Genomic DNA, 15,565 nt, shown 5'->3' on the forward strand with positions numbered 1-15,565 from the left:
AACAGCTAAATTCTGAGTTATCAGGCAAAAAAAAAAATTATTTAACCTTAAAGTTTTTTTTTTTTTCAGGGACCCAGGTCCCAGAGCTCCCGAGGCCTAGAGCCCCCAACCTTAAAGTTCTTACCTAAGTAAACACCAGATATCACAGTCTATACAAATAGTTAACAGGGAAATAACTTTAAATAACTAGCTTCGTCTAATATCACAGTTTGTATAAATAATGTAAGTAAACTACAGAAAAATAATAATATGGCGGGGTGCGGTGGCTCACGCCTATAATCCCAGCACTTTAGGAGGCTGAAGCAGGCGGATCATTTGATATCAGGAGTTCAAGACCAGCCTGACCAACACAGTGAAACCCTGTCTTTACTAAAAATACAAAAAAAAATTAGCTGGGTATGGTGGCACATGCCTGTAGTTCCAGATATTTGGGGGGCTGAGGCGGGAGACTGCTTGAACCCAGGAGGCAAAGGCTGCAGTGAGCCGAGATTGTGCCACTGCACTGCACTCCAGCTTGGATGACAGAGCAAGGCTGTCTCAAAAAAAAAAAAAAGAAAGAAAGAAAGAAAGAAAGAAAGAAAAATAATACATTAAGTAAACATAATGGAATACATGCTTATAAAAAAAGAAATGGTATGATGATTACTCAAAAAATTAAACATAAATTTACCATATGATCCATCAATTCCACTTCTGGGCATATACTCAAAAGAAGTGAAAGGAGGGGCTCAAAAAGTTATTTCTACACTCATGTTTAACAGAATTGCAGCTGGAGTAGATGAATACGTTCTGGAGATAAATGGTAGTGATGGCTACACAATGTGAACGTATTTAACTGTGCAGATCTGTGGTATTAAAAATGATTAAAATGGTAAATTTTGTTATTTATAGCTTACCACAATTTTTTTTTAAAGCAAGTACAGGAAAAGAAGGAACCGTTCTGTGAATCTGTGCAGCAATCACTTAGAAAATATGGAAATTGGGCCAGGCGCGGTGGCTCACGCCTGTAATCACACCACTTTGGGAGGCCGAGGTGGGTGGATCAAGAGGTCAAGAGATCGAGACCATCCTGGCCAACATGGTGAAACCCTGTCTCTACTAAAAATACAAAAATGAGCTGGGCATGGTGGCGCATGCCTGTAGTCCCAGCTACACAGGAGGCTGAGGCAGAAGAATTGCTTGAACCCGGGAGGCGGAAGTTGCAGTGAGCCGAGATTGTGCCACTGCACTCCAGCCTGGCGCCTGGCGACGAAGCAAGACTCTCTCAAAAAAAAAAAAAAAAAAGGAAAGAAAAAGAAAATATGGAAATTGGCTGGGCACGGTGACTCACACATGTAATCCCAGCACTTGGGGGAGGCTGAGGCAGGTGGATCACGAGGTCAGGAGTTCGAGACCTGCCTGGCCAAGATGGTGAAACTGTGTCTCTACTAAAAACTACAAAAATTAGCTGAGTGTGGTAGCAGGTGCCTGTAATCCCAGCTACTCAGGAGGCTGAGCCAGGAGAATCGCTTGACCCCAGGCAGCAGAGATAGTGCCAATGCACTCCAGCCTGGGTGACAGAGTGAGACTCTGTCCCAAAAAATAAAAATAAAAATACAGTGAGCCGAGATAGTGCCACTGCACTCCAGCCTGGGTGACAGAGTGAGACTCTGCCCCAAAAAATAAAAATAAAAATAAGGCTGGGTGTAGTGGCTCACACCTGCAATCCCAGTACTTTGGGAGGCTGAGGAGGACAGATCACTTGAGCCCAGGAGTTCAAGACCAGCCTAGGCAATATGGTGAAACCCCATCTCTGCCAAAAATACAAAAAATCAGCCAGGTGTGGTGGCACGTGTCTGTAGTCCCAGCTACTCAGGAGGCTGAGATGGGAGAATTGCTTGAGCCTGGGAGGCAGAAGCTGCAGTGATCCGAGATCACACCACCACATGCCAGCCTGTGCTACAGACAGAGATCCTATCTCAAAAAAATAAACAAATAAGGAGGTGGTTCACGCCTGTAACTCCAGCACTTTGGGAGGCCAAGGCAGGTGGATCACCTGAGGTCAAGAGTTGGAGACCAGCCTGGTCAACATAATGAAACCCTATCTCTACTAAAAATACAAAAAATTATCTGAGCCTGGCTGCAGGCACTTGTAATCCCAGCTGCTCAAAAGACTGAGGCAGGAGAATCACTTGAAGCTGGGAGGTGGAGGCTGCAGTGAGCCAAGGTCGCACCACTGCACTCCAGCCTGGGCAATAGGAGTGAAACTCCATCTCTAAATAAATAAATAATGTTGCTCAGGATGTACAGAAATTAGGCCAAGCACAATGTCTCACATCTGTAATCCCAGCACATGGGGAGGCCGAGGCAGGTGGATAAGTTGAGGTAAGGAGTTCAAGACCAGCCTGACCAACATGGTGAAACCCTATCTTCACTTAAAATACAAAAAATTAGGCCGGGCACGGTGGCTCACGCCTGTAATCCCAGCACTTTGGGAGGCTGAGGCAGGCAAATCACAAAGTCAGGAGATTGAGACCACCCTGGCTAACACAATGAAACCCCATCTCTACTAAAAATACAAAAAATTAGCCAGGTATGGTGGCACGAACCTGTAATCTCGGCTACTTGGGAGGCTGAGGCAGGAGAATCGCCTGAACCAGGGAGTTGGAGGTTGCAATGAGCCGACATTGTGCCACTGCACTCCAGCCTGGCTATAGAGTGAGACTCCGTCTCCCAAAACAATATATATATACACACATACACACACACACACACACACGCACACACACATACAGAAAATTAGACAGGCACCCAGGCACAGTAGCTCATGCCTATAATCTCAAGCACTTTGGGAGGCCGAGGAGGGCAGATCACCTGAGGTCGGGAGTTCGAGACCAGCAGGACCAACATGAAGAAACCCCATTTCTACTAAAAATACAAAATTAGTCAGGCATGGTAGTACGTGCCTGTAATTAATCCCAGCTACTCGAGAGGCTGAGGCAGGAGAATTGCTTGAACTCGGGAGGTAGAGTTTGTGGTGAGCCTCTCGGCTCTTGCCTTGCGCCACTGCACTCCAACCTGAGCAACAAGAGTAAAACTTTATCTCAAAAAAAAAAAAAAAGAAACACACCTCTACCAAAAATACAAAAATTAGCCTGGCGTGGTGGCATGCATCTGTAGTCCCAGCTACTGGGGAGGCTGAAGAAGGGGAATTGCTTAAATCTGGGAGGCGGAGGCTGCAGTGATCTGAGAACGCGCCACCACACTCCAGCCTGGGTTACAGCATGAGACTCTCAGAAAAAAATAAAATAAAAAGATGAAATTAGAACCCTCTACACTGCTGGTGGGAGTGTAATATGGTACAGCCAGGGTTGAAAACAACTTGGCAGTTCCTTCAAAAATAAAAGGTAAAAGAATTACCGTATGACCCAGGTACATACCCAAAAAAACTAAAAAATGGTATTCAAACAAAAACTTGTACATCAGTGTTCATAACGGCACTAATCACAATGCCGAAAGGTAGAAAAAATAAAATGTCCAATAATAAGTAAATATAGCATAAAATGAAATATTATTCAGCCATTAAAAAATGAAGTACTGGCTGGGCTCAGTGTTATGCCTGTAATTCCAGCACTGTGAGAGGCCAAGGAGGGCAGATCACAAGGCCAGGAGTTTGACACCAGCCTGGCCAACACAGTGAAATACTGCATTAAAAATACAAAAAATCCAGGCCACAGTGTGAGACTCTGTCTCAAAAAAAGAAAAGAAGTACTTTTGGGATTACTTGTCCCAGAGGAAATTTTAAAAAATGAAGTACTTATACAGGCTACAACATAGATGAACACAGAAAACTTAGGCTAAGTTAAAGAAATAGACATAAAAAGTCACATATTATATGACTCCACTTCTATGAAATACAAAGATTCATAGATTAGTGTTTTGCACGAGTTCCAGGAAGGGAGGAACAGAGAGTTTAATAGGTATAAAATTGGGGCCAAGCGCAGTGGCTCACAACTGTAATCCCAATACTCTGAGAGGCCAAGGTGGTCAGATTACCTTAGGTCAGGAGTTCGAGATCAGCCTGGCCAACAAGGTGAAACCCCATCTCTACTAAAAATACAAAACTTAGCCAGGTTAGGTGGCAGACACCTGTAATCCCAGCAACTTGGGAGGCTGAGGCATGAGAATTGCTTGAACCTGGGAGGAAGAGGTTGCAGTGAGCCCAGATTGTGCCACTGCACTCCAGTCTGGATGACAGAGAGAGACTCCATCTCATTAAAAAAAAAAAAAAAAAGATATGAAGTTTCCTTTTGTGTGAAAATATTTTGGAACTTGAGAGGTTATAGTTGTACAACATTGTAAATGTACCAAATGCCACTGAATCATTCACTTTAAAATAGTTAATTTTGTTATATAAATTTTACCTCAATAAATAAGAGGATGCTCTGATAGCATCTTATGAAAGCAATTACCCAAACATGAAATATTTTACTACTTATTACCTCCCAATTAAAACAAAATAACACTGAAATATTTCTTAAACTGTCTTTTATTTATTTTGTTGGTTGGCTGGTTTTAGAGACAGGGTCTTGCTCTGTCACCCAGGCTGGAGTGCAGTGGTGTGATCAGATCTCACTACAGCCTCAAACTCCTAGGCTCAAGCAATCCTCTTGCCTCAGCCTCTTGAGTAGCTAAGATTACCAGCTCATGCCATGACACCCAGCTAATTTTTTAATTTTTTTTAATAGAGACAGAGTCTTGCTATGTTGCCCAAACTGGTCTTGAGCTCCTGGCCTCAGGTCATCCTCCATAGCCACCACCATCTTAAACCATCTTAAGACTAAGACTAAGATGCTTAGAGGGGGAAAAGTGGTATTACAGTAAGCTTCTTGGGCATGATTTACTCACAGACTATTTACTCTAAAATCTAAAAGACACTTTTTAAAAGTGGAATGAGGTGACTCTTCTAATTTAGTCAGCATAACCAAGAACATACAAAACCTATAAGCTCAACTATTCAGTTACTTGGCACTTTATACTTAAAAAGCACTATATAAAAATTTCCATCAGTTATTTGTCATGGACACTTTTACAAGATGGTTTGTTCCCAACTGGCTAAATGACTTGCCTTGTTACCCACTGTATGCACTATTTCCCTTCTGATAGTGACATCCCCTTGCTCTCTGTCAACTAGGATTAAAACTTTTCAGACTCAAGTCTTTTCCTTTTTCTCATGGCTCTCCAGGTATTATTAGCTGCTTCTTCAAGAGGCTTTAGAGGCAGAGATTCTTGAGCCTGACACCCTGGTTCCACAACATAACAGCGGTATGAACTTCAGAAGTAACCTTCCTTTCTCTGCCTCATTTGCTGATCTATAAAACTGGAATAGCCACACCTCAGTGACTTTCTGTGAGAATAAAATGCTTTTAGTATACCATTTATTATGTAAACTCTCAATAAATTCCCATCACTATTATTAGTATTACGTTTTCTAATACTTCTCTAGAACAGGCCTTTACTATTAGTAGATTACATCCACTAGATTATGTCTGCATTTCCTCAACCAGGCTACTTCATTCCTATCTTTTAGTAATCCAAAGTATTGTGCAGATCACCATCAGATCTACCTTGAATACATATGCACACCTCCTGTTACTCTCTAGCTTAAAAAACCTTTAATGTGGTGATGTCCATCTCATGTCAACCAGGGATAAAGCCAACCCTTGTTTATCCCAGCTTGGCTCTTGATCTGTGCCCATGGCTGGTTTGTGACTTGGATACATGGAAAATAAGTAAATGATTAAAAAATAAAAATAAAAAATTTCCTATGGATCCTCACTTATACCACATCAAATCTAATTTCCTCTGCTAACTTTCATTACCTTTCTTAACAGCAATTACCAAACTTTTAGTGTCCATCAGAATCATCTGGCATACTTGTTAAAAACTAATTGCTGGACTCCAGAGTTTCCAATTCAGTAGGTATGGGAATAGGGCCTTAAAATCTGCATTTATAATAAATTTCCAGGTGCTGCTGCTGTGAGTGGTCATGAAACCACATTTTGAAAAGTACTCTTCTAAAATAAACCCCATTCTGCCTCCAAGACTTATTTCTCCTTCCTCCCCACCTAGCACACACTGCTTTGACTGCATTGATCTTTTCATAGGCTGTGGCCAATTCTCCCACATCCTACTTACCTGTGCTGGCCACTTTCTTGCTTTTCCAAATCAAACCCAGCCTTTAAGTCTGTAATTCTTAACAATGCCTGCACATTACAAACATCTGGGAAAGCTTTTAAAAACTGGAGGTACACCTCGCCCGAGATTCTGATTCATTTGATTTTGGGTTAAGTTTTCCCAAGTGATCCTAATGAGCAGTCAGAGTTGCGATCCTCTACTTTAACTTTAATCAATCACCTTCCTGTCAGAATTATGAATACTCACTGGATTTTCTCCCCTCTAAACTACTGTAATGTTGACAGATTATATCAAGCTTTCCGTTCATTACATATCTGACTGTGTTATTCTCTACCTTTCATTTTAAGTCTTGTTTCTTTCAACTTGAAATTGAACATACAGATTTCCATATTACTACAGCTCTAGTATGGTGATGAATACACAGTAGAAACTGATTGTTTCTTCACTGATTGTGAGTTCAAATTAGAATTCAGAGCCTTAAAATATTTTTGGCATGTTATTTTGACAAAGGCTTAAAATATTTCTAATCTATCGAATTCAGCAAATTATATTCCTTTCTTTTTAAATATGGTTCTGCAACACTCATTTTATTATGGTGAGTAATTTAGCCCCTTCATTTCTAATAAATTAGAAAGAAAAAACAGTGATGTATAAAAATGCTTTAAAAAATAATAAAATGAATAATAGCACTGTAAGTGGCTTCACAGTTGCTTCCTCAGAGCAAATGGCCTTTTCTAAATCCATTAAAGACTGTTTCAAAACAGTTAAAACAGAATCAAAGCACACATATTTAAAGATTCTGAAGCTCTGAATAGTTCCATGATTTGTTTTCTCAACAGATGTGCATCCTTCAAGCCCTGAATTCACCAGATGCATATTAAATTAATCTGTACTTTTAGTTTTTACATAACACTCTACTCTAGTTTTATAAATACACCATCACCACATGAAAACAGAATTCCATTGTTGCTTTATGTCATTAAATATTAACAGATTATCTTCACTGTGCAAAAAATACATTAAGATTCATTTTAATGCAGCCAAATGTGTGCTCACTAAATATAGGCTATAATAACTTCACCATTATTTTTTAATTGGCTGATTTCCATCTAGAATGTGAAACATAACAAATTTGCTTACAAAAATCCAGTGACACCTGGTACCTGGAAGAAATACACCCACTTAAGTTACAAGAAATACTTAAGTCCACTTAAAACTACTGGAGAATTTACTTCTTATAAATCCATAATTTCTTCAGTAACTACCATGAAAAAATTAGCACAGTTATATCAGAAATAAGACTGCACTGGGAGTCAGGACGCCTGAATTCCAGTGTGACTCATTAATTAGCTGTACAATCTTGAGCAAGTCACTTAGCCTCTGCACTTAAGCAGTCTCAGCTGTAAAATGAAAGGGTCTAACCAGACCATCTCCACGTTTTCTTTTAGCTTTATGATTTCATAATCCACAAAACTCAAGAAACACAAGCATTAACCAGATGGATCCCATTAAAGACCAAGTGAGCCTTCATATTGATTGATTTGGAGATAATGTATCTCTGGAGAATCTAAGTGCTTTTACACAGATAGCTCCTTGAGTTGACTTATTTAGGTGAAAAAGCAAACAAAACTCACCAAACATCTTGCATCATATCCTAGATGACCAGAATATTTAGATGTCATGATACCCATTAAGGTTAAAATGTTTTAGAAAATAGAAGCTGTTCTAGAAGTACAGGACAGGACAGTTATAAAGTCAAATGAAAGAGGATTCTAGCTAACAATTAGTACTTAAGCTACATGAGAATAAAATGTCTCAGAACAGCATTCTATTACTTTTAGAAGCAAGATTCTGAGCCTGAGTCAGAACTGAAAATAATCAGGAAACTATAGCAGTACCCATGGAAGCGCTTCCTACTCAGTTTTTGCCAGCTCAAGCTTCTGGAGAGTCTTCAACAAGTGTAACAGGCAGCAGCAAACACTGGAGAGGGTGGTCAAAAATCTGTATAGCTGAAACCCTACGCAACAATAAAAACCAAGTGGCAAAGGCTCTTATCCTTAGTGACAGTTGAAAACTTCTGCATTTAAATCTCCCATCAAGCCCCTTTACAACCTGAAACTGCCACATGACGGTACCATATTTAGCTCATATTTCCTAATACTCTGATACATGTTATGAAATAATTAAGCATTTGTCAATTAGGGCCTAATGACCTAAAATCAATCCTTTTGAAAGGAAAACCCACACTCCGAACAATGCTTCTAATTCCACTCGAGAACGTTAGGAAACTCATTTAAAAACAACTCCCACAAATTATTTCATTTGTTTTAGTTTCTTTATGGACATCCTTATTAACGTTTGTAGAATTTTAAAAAATCCTTTTTTTTTTTTTTTTTTTTTTTTTTGAGATGGAGTTTCACTCTGCTGCCAGGCTGACAATCTCAGGTCACTGCAACCTCTGACTCCCTGGTTCAAGTGAGTCTTCTGCCTCAGCCTCCTGAGTAGCTGGGATTACAGGAATGTGCCGCCACGCCCAGCTAATTTTTGTATTTTTAGTAGAGACGGGATTTCACCATGTTGCCAGGATGGTCTCAGTCTCTTGATCTCATAATCTTCCTGCCTCAGCCTCCTAAAGTGCTGGGACTACAGGCATGAGACACCATGCTCAGCCAAAGAAAATTTTATAAACCTATTGGTCATGGCTGTATGCAGTGGCTTACACATATAATCCCAGTACTTTGGGAGGTCAAGGTGGGCAGATCACTTGAGCCCAGGAATTCAAGACCAGCCTGGGAAACCCAGTGAGACCTCATCTGTTTTTTTCTTTTTCTTTTTTTTTTTTTTTGAGACAGTCTCTCTGTCACCAGGCACCAGGCTAGAGTGCAGTGGCGCGATCTCGGCTCACTGCAACCTCCACCTCCTGGGTTCAAGCAATTCTCCTGCCTCACCCTCCTGCCTGTAATCCCGAGTAGCTGGGATTACAGCTGTGCACCACCATGCCCAGCTAATTTTTGTATTTTTTAGTAGAGATGGGTTTCACCATGTTGGCCAGGATGGTCTCAATCTCTTGATCTCATGATCTGCCCACCCCAAGTGCTGGGATTACAGGCGTGAGCCACCGTACCCAGCCTCTGTTTGTTTTTTTTTTAATTAAAAAATTAATTAAAAAAATATATTGGGCTGGGCATGGTGGCTCATGCCTGAAATCCCAGCACTTTGGGAGGCCAAGGCAGGCAGATCACCTGAGGTCAGGAGTTTGAGACTAGCCTGTCCAACATGGAGAAACCCCAACTCTACTAAAAATACAGAATTAGCTGGGGATGGTGGCGTGCTCCTGTAATCCCAGCAACTAGGGAGGCTGAGGCAGGAGAATCACTTGAACCTGGGAGGCAGAGGTTGCAGTGAGCCAAGATCGTGCCATTGTACTCCAGTCTGGGCAACAAGAATGAAACACCAACTCAAAAAAAAAAATAGGTCACCCATGTGGAAAAACATTCATATACACATATTCCTTACACCTTTCAAAAAAAACTAACTCAAAATAGATCTTACAACTAAATGTAAAATGTAAAACTATAAAAAAATTCTTGAAAATAAACAGGAAAAAACGTAAGTGACCTTGGCTTTGGAAATGAGTTATTTTATTTATTTATTTATTTTGAGACATACTTTCACTCTTGTTACCCAGACTGGAGTGCAATGGTGCGATCTCAGCTCACTACAAACTCCGACTCCCAGGTTGAAGCGATTCTCCTGCCTCAGCCTCCTGAGTAGCTGGACTACAGGCGCACACCACCATACCTGGCTAATTTTCGTATTTTTAGTAGAGACAGGGTTTCACCATGTTGGCCACACTGGTCTTGAACCCCTCACCTCAGGTGATCTGCCCGCCTCGGCCCCATAAAGTGCTGAGATTACAGGCGTGAGCCACTCACACCTGGCCAGAAATGAGTTTTTAGATATAACACTAAAAGCATTATCCATGAAAGAGAAGATGTTAACTTGGACTTTATTAAAATTAAAGACTTTTGCACTATGAAAGGCACTATAAAGAGACTAAAAAGACAAGCCATAGACTGGAAAAAACATTTGCAAAAAAAAAAATCTCACAAAGGATTTGTATCCAAAAAATACAATGACCACTAAAACTCAACAAGAAGCAAACAACCCAATTTTAAGATGGGCAAAACATCTGAACAGACACCTCATCCGAGAAGATATAGAAATGTCAAATAAACATAAAAAGATGCCCAACATCATAGGGAACTGCAAATTAAAACAATGAGACACTACTACATATCTATTAGATAATGAGTAAAATACAAAAAAAAAAAAAATTACAATACCAAATGCTAGTGACGATGTGAAACAACAGGAACTCTCATTCTTTACTGACAAGAATGCAAAATGGTATAGCCACTTTGGGAAATAGTTTCACAATTTCTAACCAAATTAAACAGTCTTACCATATGATCCAGCAATCACACTCCTAGGTATTTTCCCAAAAGAGCTGAAAACTTTTAATGATAGAAAAACCTACACATGTATGTTTATATCAGCTTTATTCATAATTATCAAAAACTAGAAGCAACCTAGATAGCCTTCAAATAGTGAAGGGATCAATAAATTGTGGTATATCTACACAATAGAAAATTATTCAGCAATACCAACTGGGCATGGTGGCTTGCCCTATAGTCCCAGCTACTCAGGAGGCTGAAGCAGGAGGATTGCTTGAGCCCAGGAATTCAAGGCCAGCCTGGTCAACATAGCAACAGCCCGTCTTAAAAAGAAAGAAAAGAAAAAGAAAAATTATTCTGCAATAAAAAGAAATAAGCTATTAAGGCACAAAAAGACATGAAGAACGTTCAATGCATATTGCTAGTGAAAAAGAAAACAACCTTAAAAAGCTATATGTTATATGATTCTAACTATATGACATTTTGGAAAAGGCAAAACTATAGAGACAGTAAAATGATCAGTGTCTGCATGTGATTCAGGGAGGAGAGGAGGGATGAATAGGTAAAGCACATCGGATTTTTAGGGTGGTGAAACTATCTGTAGGAAACTGTAATGGTGGATACATGTCATTATGCATTTGTCAAAAACTACAGAATGTACAATGCAAACAGCGAACCCTAATGTAAACCAGGTACTATAGTTAACAATAATATATCAATATTCTTTCATTAAATGTAACAAATGTACCACACTAATAGGGGAAACTGGGGGTTGGAGGAGAGAGGCCCACTGAACTCTATGTACTATCTGCTCTATTATTCTGAAAAAAATTTAATGAAAAAAACACAATAGGGCATACACAATCTCAAAGAGTAGGTATTGCCACTGTAGACTACAGGAATTCTAGCAAAGTGAAAACAAAATTAAGAGATTTTAATCCCCTTGCCTTTTCCTCTGCTCATCAGCACCCACATCAGACAGTGACCTCTAGGAAATGGAAAAGAACTCCAGCTGGGAAGCGGCTTGATGACAGCTGCGGATAGCAATTTATCCTAAAGCTAAAATGAGATCTGGTGATCATCATGGACACTCAAACACCAAAAAAAAAAAAAAGAAAAAAATTCACATCATTCATATGGCCAACAAAGAAATTAAAGTGTATTTTAAGACTTATTGGCCAGGTGCGGTGGCTCATGCCTGTAATCCCAGCACTTTGAGAGGCCAAGACAGGCGGATCACCTGAGGTCAGGGGTTCAAGACCAGCCTGGTCAACATGGTGAAACCCCGTGTCTACTAAAAATACGAAAGATTAGTGGGCATGGGGGCAGGTGCCTTTAATCCCACCTACTCAGGACGCTGAGGCAGGAGAATTGCTTAACCTGGGATGTGGAAGTTGCAGTGAGCTGAGATTGAGCCACTGGGCTTTAGCCTGGGCAGTAAGAGCGAAATTCTGGCTCAAAAAGAAAAAACAACAATAGGCCGGCCACAGTGGCTTATGCCTGTAATCCTAGCACTTTGGAAGGCCGAGGTGGGCAGATTACAAGGTCAGGAGATCGAGACCATCCTGGCTAACATGGTGAAACCCTGTCTCTACTAAAATACAAAAAAAAAAAATTAGCCAAGCGTAGTGGCACACGCCTGTAGTCCCAGATACTAAGGAGGCTGAAGCAGGGGAATCGCTTGAACCTGGTAAGCCAAGATTGCACCATTGCACTCCAGCTTGGCAACAGAGCAAGAATCTGTCTCAAAAAAATAGAAAAAGAAAAAAAAATAATAACAATTTATCAAGAGAGAAGTAAATGTGTAACTTTTATTCAGAAAGTCAATGGCCCTTTTTCTAGGCTAAGGAGTTAGAATGCATAAACAGTAGAAATCCACGAGAATCCAATGCTATTGTTCCCTGGCAAATTTATGTACCATTTTGACAGAAACACAAACTGCAGCACTCTGACAGACTTACTCAATACCCAGCCTTCTCCCCTGTAGTGGCAAGGGCAATGGCTACCTGTTCACCTGACTTATCTGGGCAAGGCAAAAACTAAGAGAATATCCCTTTTCCCAGTATATCCACACCTGTAATGTGATGGATGAGAGATTATTAAAGAACAATTCCCATCCCTAGCACCCCAACCCCCACTCTAACTACACTGCCCACTTGGAGCTTCTGGGTGAGGGACTAATTACAATAGTGTGGGGATGGTCCATCTGTCTTTCTACTTCATGAGAACATTCCTGCTGCAGACAAAGCATGGCATCTCTTCTAGCCAGATGGCTCTCTCTTTAGGCCATTTCTGGGATACCACACTAGTGCTACTTTACAGTTTCTCAGAGATGACTGAGTCTTTCTGGTCTGCTAAATTAAGGTTATAACCTCGGCAAGTTATGGTCTTTTACAGTTTAGTAACCTAAAAGCCTGCCCTCAGGATTTATTAAGATCCAAACTGAACCTGGTATGGTGATTAGCACCTATAATCCCAGCTACTCAAGAGGCTGAGGCGGAAAGATCACTTGAGCTCAGGAGCTCAAGACCAGCCTGAGCAACACAGTGAGACCACCATCTCTAAAAATAAAAAAAAAATGAAAAATTTTAAATCCTAAATGATGGTCAGATGCTGTGGCTCATGCCTGTAATCCCAGCACTTTGGGAGGCCAAGGTGGGTGGATCACAAGGTCAGGAGTTCAAGACCAGCCTGGCCAATATGGTAAAACCCTGTCTCTACTAAAAATACAAAAATTAGCCAAGGGTGGTGGTGGGTGCCTGTAATCCCAGCTACTGGAGAGGCTGAGGCAGGAGAACTGCTTGAACCCAAGAGGCAGAGGTTGCAGTGAGCCAAGGTCACACCACTGCACTCCAGCCTGGGTGACAGAGCAAGACTTGTCTTGGGAAAAAGAAATCCCAAAAGAAAAGTGCCAACTATGTGCAAACATTTAGACGAAAACTAAGCAACTGGCACAGAGGTAAGACAAAATCCACTACTGAAAGAGTAAATTCAAGTAAGCTTATTTTATGTTAAAAATCTTCAGCAGAAACTTCTCTTCTGGTTTTTAGGCATCAAGTGAATAAAGATTTAATCTAATATATATTTTTTATCAATTTTTACAGTAACTTCCATCAACAAGTGGACTATGTTAAATACTACTTACAAAAATGGTTTATCAAGTGAACAGTGAGAATTAAAAATACATAAAGCTACCAAACATTCATACAGTTTGAAATAACAATTAACTTTAAACAGTATCTGTCAATACCCTGTATCTCAATATAAAAATGTAAGATGTTTGGTTACATGTTCACTGATAGAGCTGATATTATATAACCTAAATCTACTGAGGATTTTTATTTTGACAAAATAATCTGATGAACTCAAAGCCATAAAACACAGAAGGGGTTGGGAGAAAAGGAATTTGAAACAGATGGCATCTAAATTTTTTTTCCTGAGTCCATCTTGAACGCAATCCCAATAATGTCAAAATCCAATTTTGCTTTCCAAATTAGTAATCTCCAAAACTTAAAATGGTAATTCTGAAGTAAATTCATTCTTTTTTTTTCTCCCAGCTTCTCAGAGCTTCTATATTAGGCAGAAATGAGTAGAGACAAGTTAGCTGTTAAAAAGAGAAAAACTATCATTCCACAAATTCAGAAGTTCTTTCAGGAAAATACACTTATCTAAAACCACTGAAGCGGTTTCTAACAATATGTAGTATTAAAATCTATGACATCAGCCTTTTTCTTCATATAATGATCATTTAGCCTTATTAGAGACTAAATCACAGCTCCATAAAAGAAATATTCTTTAAAATAAAAATAAGCTCTGGAAGAAGATTCATTTGGTTTGAATAAAAAGAAAGCACTGCCTGGACTTTTTAAAAACATTTTCACAGTAACTCACTCCTGATTTTATGGCACCAATAAATTTAACTGTATTTTGTTCATTATTTAATTCCAGTATACGGTACATATATAAACCTTCCCAATCTTTCCTAACACTTTCTGAGGTCATCCAAGAGATAGATATTAAACAAAGGTTTACTCATTTTTAGATTTCCTGATAAATTCCATACTGACAACTGCAAAGATCTTTGGAATGGCCACAGACTTTGAGAGGAAGTTGTCATTGAGAACTATCTAGAAGCCTCTATTCACTGCACACAACTAGAATTTTTTACTCTAGCAGCTAGTATCCCATCTCTTATATCAAAATTAATACACTATTGGTCCGGGTATGGTGGCTCATGCTTGTAGTCCCAGCACTTTGAGAGGCCAAGGTGGGCGGATCACTTGAGGCCACCAGGAGTTCGAGACCAGTGTGGCCAACATGGCAAAACCCCGTCTCCACTAAGAATACAAAAATTAGCTGGGTATGGTGGCGCACACCTGCAATCCCAACTAATCAGGAGACTGAGGTGGGAAGATTGATTGAACCTGAGAGGCGGAGGTTGCAGTATGCTGGTATCGCACCACTGCACTCCAGCCTGGGCAACAGAGTGACTCCATCTCAAAAACAAAAAAGATTTTTAAAAATATTAATAGGTTATTAAAATTTGGTAAGAAGATCAGGGGGAAGTGGGAGTTTCTGATAGCTTTACCAAAGCAAGACAATATAATCTCAACTTTAATATTTGAAGGATGATGAAAAATGATACAAGAAAACATGGTGGCTCACAGCTGTAATTCCAGCACTTTGAGAGGTCAAGGTGGGTGGATCACCTGAGGTCACAAGTTCAAGAGCAGCCTGGCCAACATGGTGAACCCCAACTGTACTAAAAATACAAAAATCAACCAGTAGTGGTGGCACATGCCTGCAGTCCCAGCTATTCAGGAGGCTGAGGCAAGAGAATCACTTGAACCCAGGAGGTGGAGGTTGCAGTGAGCCAAGATCATGCTACTGTTCGAGGCTGGGTAACAGAGCAAGACTCCATCTCAAAAAAT

At 40.1% G+C, this 15,565-nt stretch overlaps 1 protein-coding gene and 1 non-coding gene across 7 annotated transcripts in view; one reads left to right on the forward strand and one right to left on the reverse strand.

Annotated features, from left to right (window-relative positions):
* Positions 1-15,565, reverse strand: part of CSNK1G1 (casein kinase 1 gamma 1) — a 180,625-nt gene that overhangs the window by 161,586 nt on the left and 3,474 nt on the right. The window lies entirely within an intron of this gene.
* LOC135268719 (small nucleolar RNA SNORA48) lies at positions 5,634-5,764 on the forward strand. The gene has a single exon (XR_010337082.1). It is a non-coding gene; the product is annotated as a small nucleolar RNA SNORA48 (small nucleolar RNA).

Source organism: Aotus nancymaae, unplaced genomic scaffold, assembly GCF_030222135.1.
Source record: "Aotus nancymaae isolate 86718 unplaced genomic scaffold, 86718_ANA_hifiasm-v0.15.2.pri h1tg000041l, whole genome shotgun sequence".
Lineage (NCBI taxonomy): Eukaryota > Metazoa > Chordata > Mammalia > Primates > Aotidae > Aotus > Aotus nancymaae.